The sequence below is a fragment of the Lichenostomus cassidix genome, chromosome 3, assembly GCF_008360975.1.
Source record: "Lichenostomus cassidix isolate B80296 chromosome 3, HeHo_3.0, whole genome shotgun sequence".
NCBI classification, from domain to species: Eukaryota; Metazoa; Chordata; class Aves; order Passeriformes; family Meliphagidae; genus Lichenostomus; species Lichenostomus cassidix.
The window spans coordinates 98988153-98997217 of NC_139483.1; the positions used below are offsets into that span (position 1 = coordinate 98988153).

At 38.5% G+C, this 9065-nt stretch overlaps 1 long non-coding RNA gene across 1 annotated transcript; it reads left to right on the top strand.

Moving 5' to 3' along the window:
• Positions 1–1313: 1313 nt before the first annotated feature.
• LOC146440294 (uncharacterized) lies at positions 1314–3623 on the top strand. The gene is made up of 3 exons (XR_014851394.1): positions 1314–1437; positions 2473–2511; positions 3347–3623. It is a non-coding gene; the product is annotated as an uncharacterized LOC146440294 (long non-coding RNA).
• The last annotated feature ends 5442 nt before the right edge of the window (positions 3624–9065 follow it).

The following is a 9065-nucleotide window of genomic DNA, read 5'->3' on the forward strand; positions in this document are numbered from 1 at the left end:
CTCAGAGTAATTTTGGCAGAGAAATGTTACGATAATGGAATAGAACTGCAGTTAATTGTAATTCACAATTTTAAAATAATCTGCAATTTAACTGTTTGTTTTGAGCTTACTTACAGGAGTCTGAATAAGTAGCACAGAGAGAAAACTAGCATCTTTTCTGGTGTGTAAGACTGAGAATTGAGAAAGTAAGAGACAAAATATCAAGGACATTGAAACCAGCTTAGTGCTCATAGGAGCTTTGTAGACCCTGTTTTTGCTAAGCATTTGTAAATATTTTTTCTAAAACCCGTTCATGACCCAGTCCTGCATGTTCCATAATGGTCTTGAAAAAATGGCTCCTTTTATAATAAATTCAATATATTTTTGAAATACTTTTTCATTTTTTTCTTTTAAATCTTCAGGCAAGACTGAAACCCCACACTGTCCTCTACATGATGGAATCCCTACCACTTACAGTAATTCTGTCTTTTAGTTTTGTAAGGGAGAGTGGAATTGCCTTGGTCTGGGGCTGTTTGTGACTGATCAGTTTCTAAGCTCCCGAAGGAAATCTGTTTCCTTGTAGTCAAGATGCTGTGCTCCAGATGTGAACCTCTCAAGTTCCTGCACTCCAGGCATGGAACTCTCACACAAATCTGGAGGATGTCAGAGATACCTGAACTGCTGGAGCATGGAATTCGGGTGGAGTGGAGGAAGGCAGAGCTGTGAGATTGGGCTTTACAGAGTCACTCACCTACTGGCAACCTGTTAGAGTTGTTAGATCTCTAGTTGAAGTACAGTTGCACACCTTAATTAGAACTGAATTAATTGGGCTCCAAGCTGAAGGACAGAAATGCATTGTTCCAGAGGAAACAGATCATAAACAGCTGTAAATAGTTTAGGCTGCTGGTTTAAAAAGAGGAAAACATAAGGAAACAAAACTTAATGGTAATATTTTTCTTCTGTAGATGGCACAAGTTGAGAAACCAAAGCTTGGTCTTCTGTAATTTATGCAGTGTCTATGCCTTAAAGGCACTTTACACAGATGTTTACTGTTTGGGAATAAGGGATTTTAGTAACCAAAAATCTGTCTCCAAAGAATGTGTCTGAACCAACCACTTAGTTGCCAAAATCCACTTTTCAGTGGTACAAGATAAAAATCTGAAGTCTGGGCAAGTATAAAACCACTATCAGTGACCATGAATGGCATAACTAATTTTTACATTGGTTTTCCATTTCCTTTGTGAATTAAAAAAAAACCCCAAACCCAACCAAATAATGAACAAGTTTCATAAAATACCTGTCCTCTTTATTTGCACAGGGCACGAAGACAGTATAATGATTTCCTTTTGTGCATGGCTTTTGATCTTATTGCTGAATCTTGCTTTGTATTAGATATCCCCAACTTCGGATCAGGCAGAGAGCCTCAGGACCACCTCTTGGGAATGTTTGCTGACCAAGGTGAGAAACTTTCTAGTTTTTGACTTTTGAGAGCAAATCTTATAAAATGTCTCACGTTAAGCAATTTTCCATCGCAGGAATGATCAAAGGAGTTCAGGACTGGAGAGTGGGAAGTAAATAAATGCACAAACTTGTAAGAGGTGCTTACAGAGCCTTTGAGATTTCTTGTGTAGGTCTAGGCTCAAATTACTCATTCTGAGAGCCCAAAGTTAATTGTCCAAATTACGATTCATATAAGAGTTTGCAAAAGACTAAACACTAAAGCTGGTTATATAGAAAGAGCTCTATTCTTTGAAAGATAATGAAAAGCACATTTGCCCCCAGGTTTCCATTATCATCCACATTATCTGCAACCTTTGTGCAAACATCTCTGACCTTTTTATCAAATCTCATGTTTCTAAGCTACCACCAAAAGAAAGAAATACATTTACTCAGGTGTTCATTTATCTAGAGGTCTCTGACTTCTGAAAAGGAAGCTATTCATAAACTTGTTATGTTAATCAGACTGGTAGGAAGGTGAAAAGAAAATGGGGAAATAGGAAGAAGGAACTAGAAATCTTTTTCCCACATCTCTAACTCCTCTTTGAGCCAAGCCAATAAACAAAACACTTGGAGTGGCTGGCCTGTATTTTAAACAGCAGAGCTCAGTGTTCAGCTTTTAAGCATCAGGTTTTAAGAATAAGATTCAGGTTGTTCAACAGGGAGGAGCACCCAACCTGTGTATAGCTGTGCCTTGGGAGGCTGCCCACTGCCCCACTTTGGGTATCAAGGACAGGCATCCCTATGCCTATAAAAGAGAAGAAGTCTCAGAAAAAATATCCTTCTAAAGATAAAATTGCTGTGTAAGGAAGAATTTGGTGTTACTTAAAGCAGTTGAAAACCCAAATCCTTTGGTAAAATAAGAGGCATATTAATGTGTACCAATCCCAAAGTGTGCAAGGAGATCCTTGGATTGCCTAATGCAAAAAGATTCACTTTGTGGATGTCTCTTGCAACAGGTTTTCTTCAGAAGTCTTCTTTCTCAACTTTGTTTAGGATCAAAAGAACTATTCATTCATGTACCAAGATTCAAGAGTAAGTTCTTGAGCTGGGTCTTATGAAAATATCCAAATGTCTAAAGTTTTACAGCTCCACTGTCCCTGTCCAGTAATTCACCGCTTGAGTCATCCCACTAAAACCAAGGCAACAACTTTCAAATTAAGCATGAATAAGATTCTGACCCTAAATGGCTTGCCAAGAATAGAGAAGGAGTCTGTGGCACCCAGCCCAGGTTTCTCAGAGGATAAAAGGGTAAACTGCATGAACAGTGAATGTCCTGCAAGAAAACAAGCCACAAAGAAAGATTGCGAGGGGACCCACTGTTGGAACATATCAAGATTGCCAGTCTGCAAGCACACATTTTTGGAAGAGCTGGCTGTATCAAATAAGCTAACCCGTGGTCAGGTCTGTGTTTCAAGGCCAGCACTTGTGCAATTGGTAACATGAGCTGACACTGGCTTTGGTAATACTGCACAGATAACACTTGGGTAAGAATGGATGATTCATGAATGGTTCCTCTACTCTAGCACAGACGTGCATTCTTCTTTCTAACATTAGGCACAATTATCTCCTCCCTATTTTTAAAATGGACATCTTTATTCTGACCAATAAAAGAAAATTTCCATCCCCTTTCAAGAGCTCTTTCATATCCCTGGAAAGATAAACAGTGAGCAGCAAAATCAAGAGTTTTTCCAGCTCAGAACATTTTCAAGGGAAAAGAATAAATAAATGGTGTTAATCCTTGGACTTTATCTGAATCATGAATAGAATTAGAGGTTGAGCAATGTCCTGTATTTTTATGGGACTCGAATTTGCAGTCTGTGGAAATACCTTGAATTGCTCCCTTTTCTGCTGCTGTATCTACTTCTAGGTACAAGTCAACAATCATGTTGGAAGGGGAAATTTCTCAGCAGGCTGTCTACGAGGTGACAAAAAACATCAAAAGGCACAAGGCTCTGAAGAGTACATCCTCATAGTCTGAACTTCCCTCTGGATACATGGTGACCTGAACTATATATTCACACAAAATGTGAAAGACTTCTGGGCTGCTCAGACTGTGAATTGAGATGTATGAAAATGATCAGCACAAAAGGAAAAAACAAATCTTGCAATTCACTGCTCGTAACAGCCTGATTCACAATGGTGGTCCTAATAAGAGCTATGTGACAAAAAGCAATTCCCTTTTGCGAAGGAATTAATGACAAAAATGATGATTTTTTCAAGTAAATGAACCTAGGTTTTTTAAGGGTGATCCTTCTAATAGCCTGACCAAAGTCACCAGCCACAGTGGCTTGTGCAATGAGCTAGAGCCATAAATGCTGGTAGCCTGGGGGTTCAGGTGCTGAGGAGCAATGAGTTTGAAAGTTAGACTCTTGTCCTCTTATTAATTGGGAACCTCTAAGCTGTAGGAGCCTACAGAATTGCCTGAAAGGCTGTCTGTGAAGCACTTGAGACCTGAGGAGGTGAAATCCAGGATTCCTACTATCTCACTTGTCTACCAGTCCCTCATGTGCATTGTTGAGGGAGTAGGTGAGGTGGCCAGAAGCTGCATAGGTTGGAACCCATCTAGCAGGCCTGATGCTGAGGGAGCCTTTGCTCCATGCTGTTTTCAAAGTTTCCTCAGAACATTTTTATTTCTGTGAAACAATATTCCCTGGCATAAAAGTAGTTCTGCTGGAGAACTTCTGACCAGTTCAAATGAATTTCAGCTAATGTAATTCATACATCTCATTTTTCAAGGCTAGCTCTAAACGTAAAAACCTTATAAGGCTTCTGTAAATAAAGGGTAATTCCAGTGAAGTCAATGGAACTGCACTAATGGGAACCTGTTGCAGTAGGGCTCACACTCTGTGATTTCAAAACTCCTGCAACCCTCAGAGTGACTTTCACTGGTACAACTGTCACTATGTGGAAGACAAAGAGTGCTACCAGGTCTTGAGAGTGCCACTGAATGGTCCAATCCTCACTGACAGTAACATCCTTCCAGGTAATATATAGTGACATACTCATGTACTGATAAAAATCTATTGTTTAAATGTAGGAGAATATATTGCTATGAAACATTGGAAGACTTATTTCTGACACTTTATCAAAGCTAAATGACATTAGGAATAAGAGAAATAAAGGACATGGTGATAATTAGAAATTAAGAAATGACTTATTGCTGAAAACTGAAAATATGCTAACTGCGGTTTGTAGTAATTAGCCAAATTACTGGGTTTGATAGTAATAAATGCAAATAATTATAATTATTTATAGATGGACAGAAGTATAATCATTAAACATGCCATGGATATTGGACACTGAAGAGTAATTTAACTGGATACATCCTGCTTTATACTTGCTCTTCATTATATTTATTAGTCATTTGAATAGTGTTTAAAATTATTTATGAAAGCATTTAGTCCTATAATTAGGATTAATATGGAAAGTCACAATAATTGCTCAAGCAAAGTTAGAATGAGAGTGCTGTGCTACTGTATATGCAAGACTCAACCAAACAGCCACTTAAGCTACTGCTCTGTCAAATTAAAATATGGCAATTATGGCTTTTGGTGTGACAGATTTGTTGTTGTTTGTTTCTCTGGCCAAAGTGGAGGTGAGGATGGGCAATTTGGGCTGGAGGTTCCAAAAGTAAATCTGCTTCAGATTCTCATCTAAGACTCCTCAACAAATTGTGTTTGCCTTGCCACAAAGTACTGCAGTCAAGTGAAAAATAAGAGTTTTGTTAGCTTGAAAGAAATGCAGAAGAAATAATGGAAACAGTTGTAAAGCTGATAGAACTTGCTGATGCTTTCCTTGTTTCTGTATATTTAGTTCTTGGGCAGCTGGGATAGAAGAGATCCAGCGGCAAGTTTGTGGGTAACACCAAGTTGTAGGTGTGAAAGGAAGGGCTGAGCTGAATTTTGCTGGCAGCTGTTCATTTGTTCGACAGGAATAAAGACCTTCTGAAGCAGGATGGACGGAATTGCTCCTCAAAGCACATCCAGGCTGATGGCTGCAAAAATCATCTGAAAAGTATGCTCACTAGTAAATTTTCTGTGTGCTTTTGGGTAAGGAACTGAACTCAAGGGAACAGCATAATGACCCAGCAACAGCATTTTCGACTTGACTGTGGCATGTCCTGGCTCTGAGAAAGATAAAAATATCTGTAACCTAATGATGAGGACATTTGGCAAGCAGGTGGATGATCTAGGAAGCTGTTCCCATACCAAGGAAAATTTAGCAATGATATAATATAAAGCAACCTCAACCAGTAATATTTGGAACATCCCCACTTTCCTCACCCTCTGGATAAGGGACATGTAGGTGATTTGTGAATACAAGAGAAGGGAAAACCACATTCCCAGCAGCCCCCATTAGCCTTTGGCTATAAGGTAATGGGGACACTGACTTGAATGTTGGTTGTTAAGCCACTTCAGCCTTGTGAGGAAACTGTTTTGCAGTTGGAACTGTAAATGCTCATTTAATCCAAATCTAAAATGGTTCTGAGTTGACCTGATCCTTATTTATGGGGAAGGTGATATTTCTCAAAGATAAATACAGTGTCCAGATGCAGCTGAAACATTTTAGCAACTATGAGCTTATATGCATAATAATTACTAATTTAACATCACAAAGTAAAACTATTTCATCAGGCAATGTCTTCCTGTTATTTAAAAAAACCCTTCCATCCAGCTTTTAAACCTTTTCATTTGTATTTAATTTACTGTGTGAATTGCATAATAATTTGAGCATTCCTGATTTCTTTGCTTTTCTTTCATTTACTTTGATTTTCTACACTGATTAATTTTTGTACCTGCTTGTAAAATCCTACTGCAGTTAACAGCAACACACCTGTATTGTATTGCTTGCAAAATCTTTATTTCAAATTGCATCATGTTTGACTTGATCATAAACAGCTTTGGGGTTTTTTTGGAATGGACCAGGGCTTTTTATAGACTGTGTTTTCTATTGTGGCTTGACTGTTCTTTATGTAGTTTCTTTATTTTTTTCCCCATGTGAAATGAATTTATTTTTAAACTGAAGTTTTAGCTACCACAGTGAATTTGAATTAGAGCAAGTAGATGAAGTAACATGATAAAACATTATCACAAGGGAAATTGAAACGTATTTTCCCTTTAACAGTTAATTACTCTTTTCATTGCACTCTTATATGTTAAAGTAATTTAGGCAATAAAGGCAGTGTGATAGAGATGGCTGAGTTCTCATAAAGAAAAACAGGCAAAATGATTGACTTTGGTTTTTGAGGTTGTTGTTGGTACCTTGACTTGCAGAGGCCTTTTTGTGTGCATGGTTTCCATTGAGACTGGCAAATATGTCAGCCATGCTCTGATCACCAGCTTGTGCAAGCACATCTTTTTATGCAGCCATGCCCTGCCACTGGCCATGATAATTTTTGACATTGTTTTGGGCAGCATGGGGGTGATTTGTGATGTTCACCTTTTGAGACACTTCAGCTTCAGCTGAGGTGAGCCACCTCCCAGTGACTTCAAATCTCTTCCTCAGGAAGGCATCTAACACAAGGCCTGGTGCCTTTTTGTGAGCTTATATTAGGCAGCAGCTGGTGGCCTGGATATCAGCATGCAGACCTTGCCACCACTGCAGGTAGCCCTCATCCTACCAGAACAGCTGTCCTTCACCCCACTTTGCTCCCCAGGGTTGCATTGGTGGCATGTTAAATAGACACCTCTTTTGCACAGATGCATTTAATCTGTTGGGGGCAGCTATTGATTCTAAAAGCATTTCACACTTCACTTACTGTTGGTTTGGCTCAGACTTTTTTCCCCCTTTTCTTATTTAACTTGGGTGTCATTCATTGAGACTTATGTTGTTGGTGTGGTTTACATTCAGCCATTAATATTTCAAAGAATTTGAATCCATTTTCACTTCCCATCCTCATCATGGAAATATCAACGTACCCCCAAGGGGGATTTTCTGCTCCTCACCATGTGTACAATCTTTTATTCTTTTTGGAAAAACCACCACAGAAAACAGGATGTGGAAATGTTTCTGTAAAAAGAAACCAACAAAATAAGCAGTTCCTTCTACTTTATTGCTGTAATTATAGACTGTTCATGCAGGCTTTCCTATATTTGCAGATTATTTTTCAAGACAGATCTTGAATCATATTTTAAATTGGAACTAGAAGTGAGTATAAAATGTAAAGCTAGGCTTTTTCAAGTCCAATGTTATTTTTCAATCAATGTTCTTAGCAGTAATGCATCTGGAGAGCTGATCTCAACCTCTGGCTTCAAAAAATTTCAAGTGAAATGCTTTGAATCAGAGTTTTTTATATATTCCACATGTTATGTTGGACATGAATGCTTGGATGTGCTGTGGGCTGGAGGTTCTGAGTACATCTGATATCCACAGATAACATCAATTTCAGGGTGGTTGTATCAGCTCTATGTGCTAAGCAAAAGTACATTTTATTTACAGGAGACCTTTCCACCAAAACATGCTAGCGCCTGACATAAGCTGAGTCTTAAATACTAATAACATACAATCTAAAAATTTTAAAGTCACAGATATTTATAAAGTAGAGAGAATATTTCTTTCAGGCTGGGCTTAAGAGCAGGGAAGAAAAAGCAGAATGTCTCAGATCAGAGGCCAGGACATTCCAGACAGCAGCAAGAATAATGGCAACACCTGTTGTGTGGAAACCCCTCCAGCACAGCCTTGCCCCTGGCTGTGGGATCAGAGTCCTGGGGAGATCTGTGGGCTCCAAGCCATGAAGCTCAGAGAAGCACAAGAAGTTGCTGATAAAATAACTGGCTGACCATTTTGATTGCGATAACTTTCCAAAAGCTCTTCCTGGCTTCCTTAGACTTATTTATATTTGCTTAGTAGATGTATCATACAGTGCTAACCCAAGTAAAGTAAATATTGATTCCAATCACTACAATATTCATCAGAACTTCCTATGTAGACTGTTTCCTCCACACATCATTCTTTCTTACTGTTCCAACTTAATATTGACATTTCTTACTTGTATCTAAATGAATGCCTTGGAAAATTGACATGTCTTCTAAGTCTCTAAGGCCCTATAATTTATTTTATTTTGGTCTGATACCATAAGTTTAAAATGGATTCTTTCTGGCATGAGATAAAAAAAAATCCGAACAGGATATCACATCTCATAAAGAAACTATGCATATTACACAAGGTTTCAAATGTAGGAACAGATACTTACCACTTGCGTCTCAAAATGTAACAGAAGCTTTTCAAAACAGCAGGAGCTACATGCACCCAATTTGTGTTTCCTCAACATCATCCAGAGGCAGATTTTTACAGAACAGACTATAGTGTTTGCAAAAATATGTCACTTGCTCCGGGTTGGGACACATTACTGTTATGTACTGGAAAACTATGTAATTGGTTCCTACTCAAAAGATGAGACCTTCACACAACCTTCAGGTGCTATAGCGATATTTTTTTACATGCCCAGTTCATTCCAGCAAAATCTGCTACAGTGCTGGAAATCACCAGATGGTGCTGTTAAAGATAGGCATGCAAGCTCTGCTCAAAGGAATATGTAGTCAATCAGATCTTGGAGGAAATACTACATGGGAAATGGAGTAGGGTTT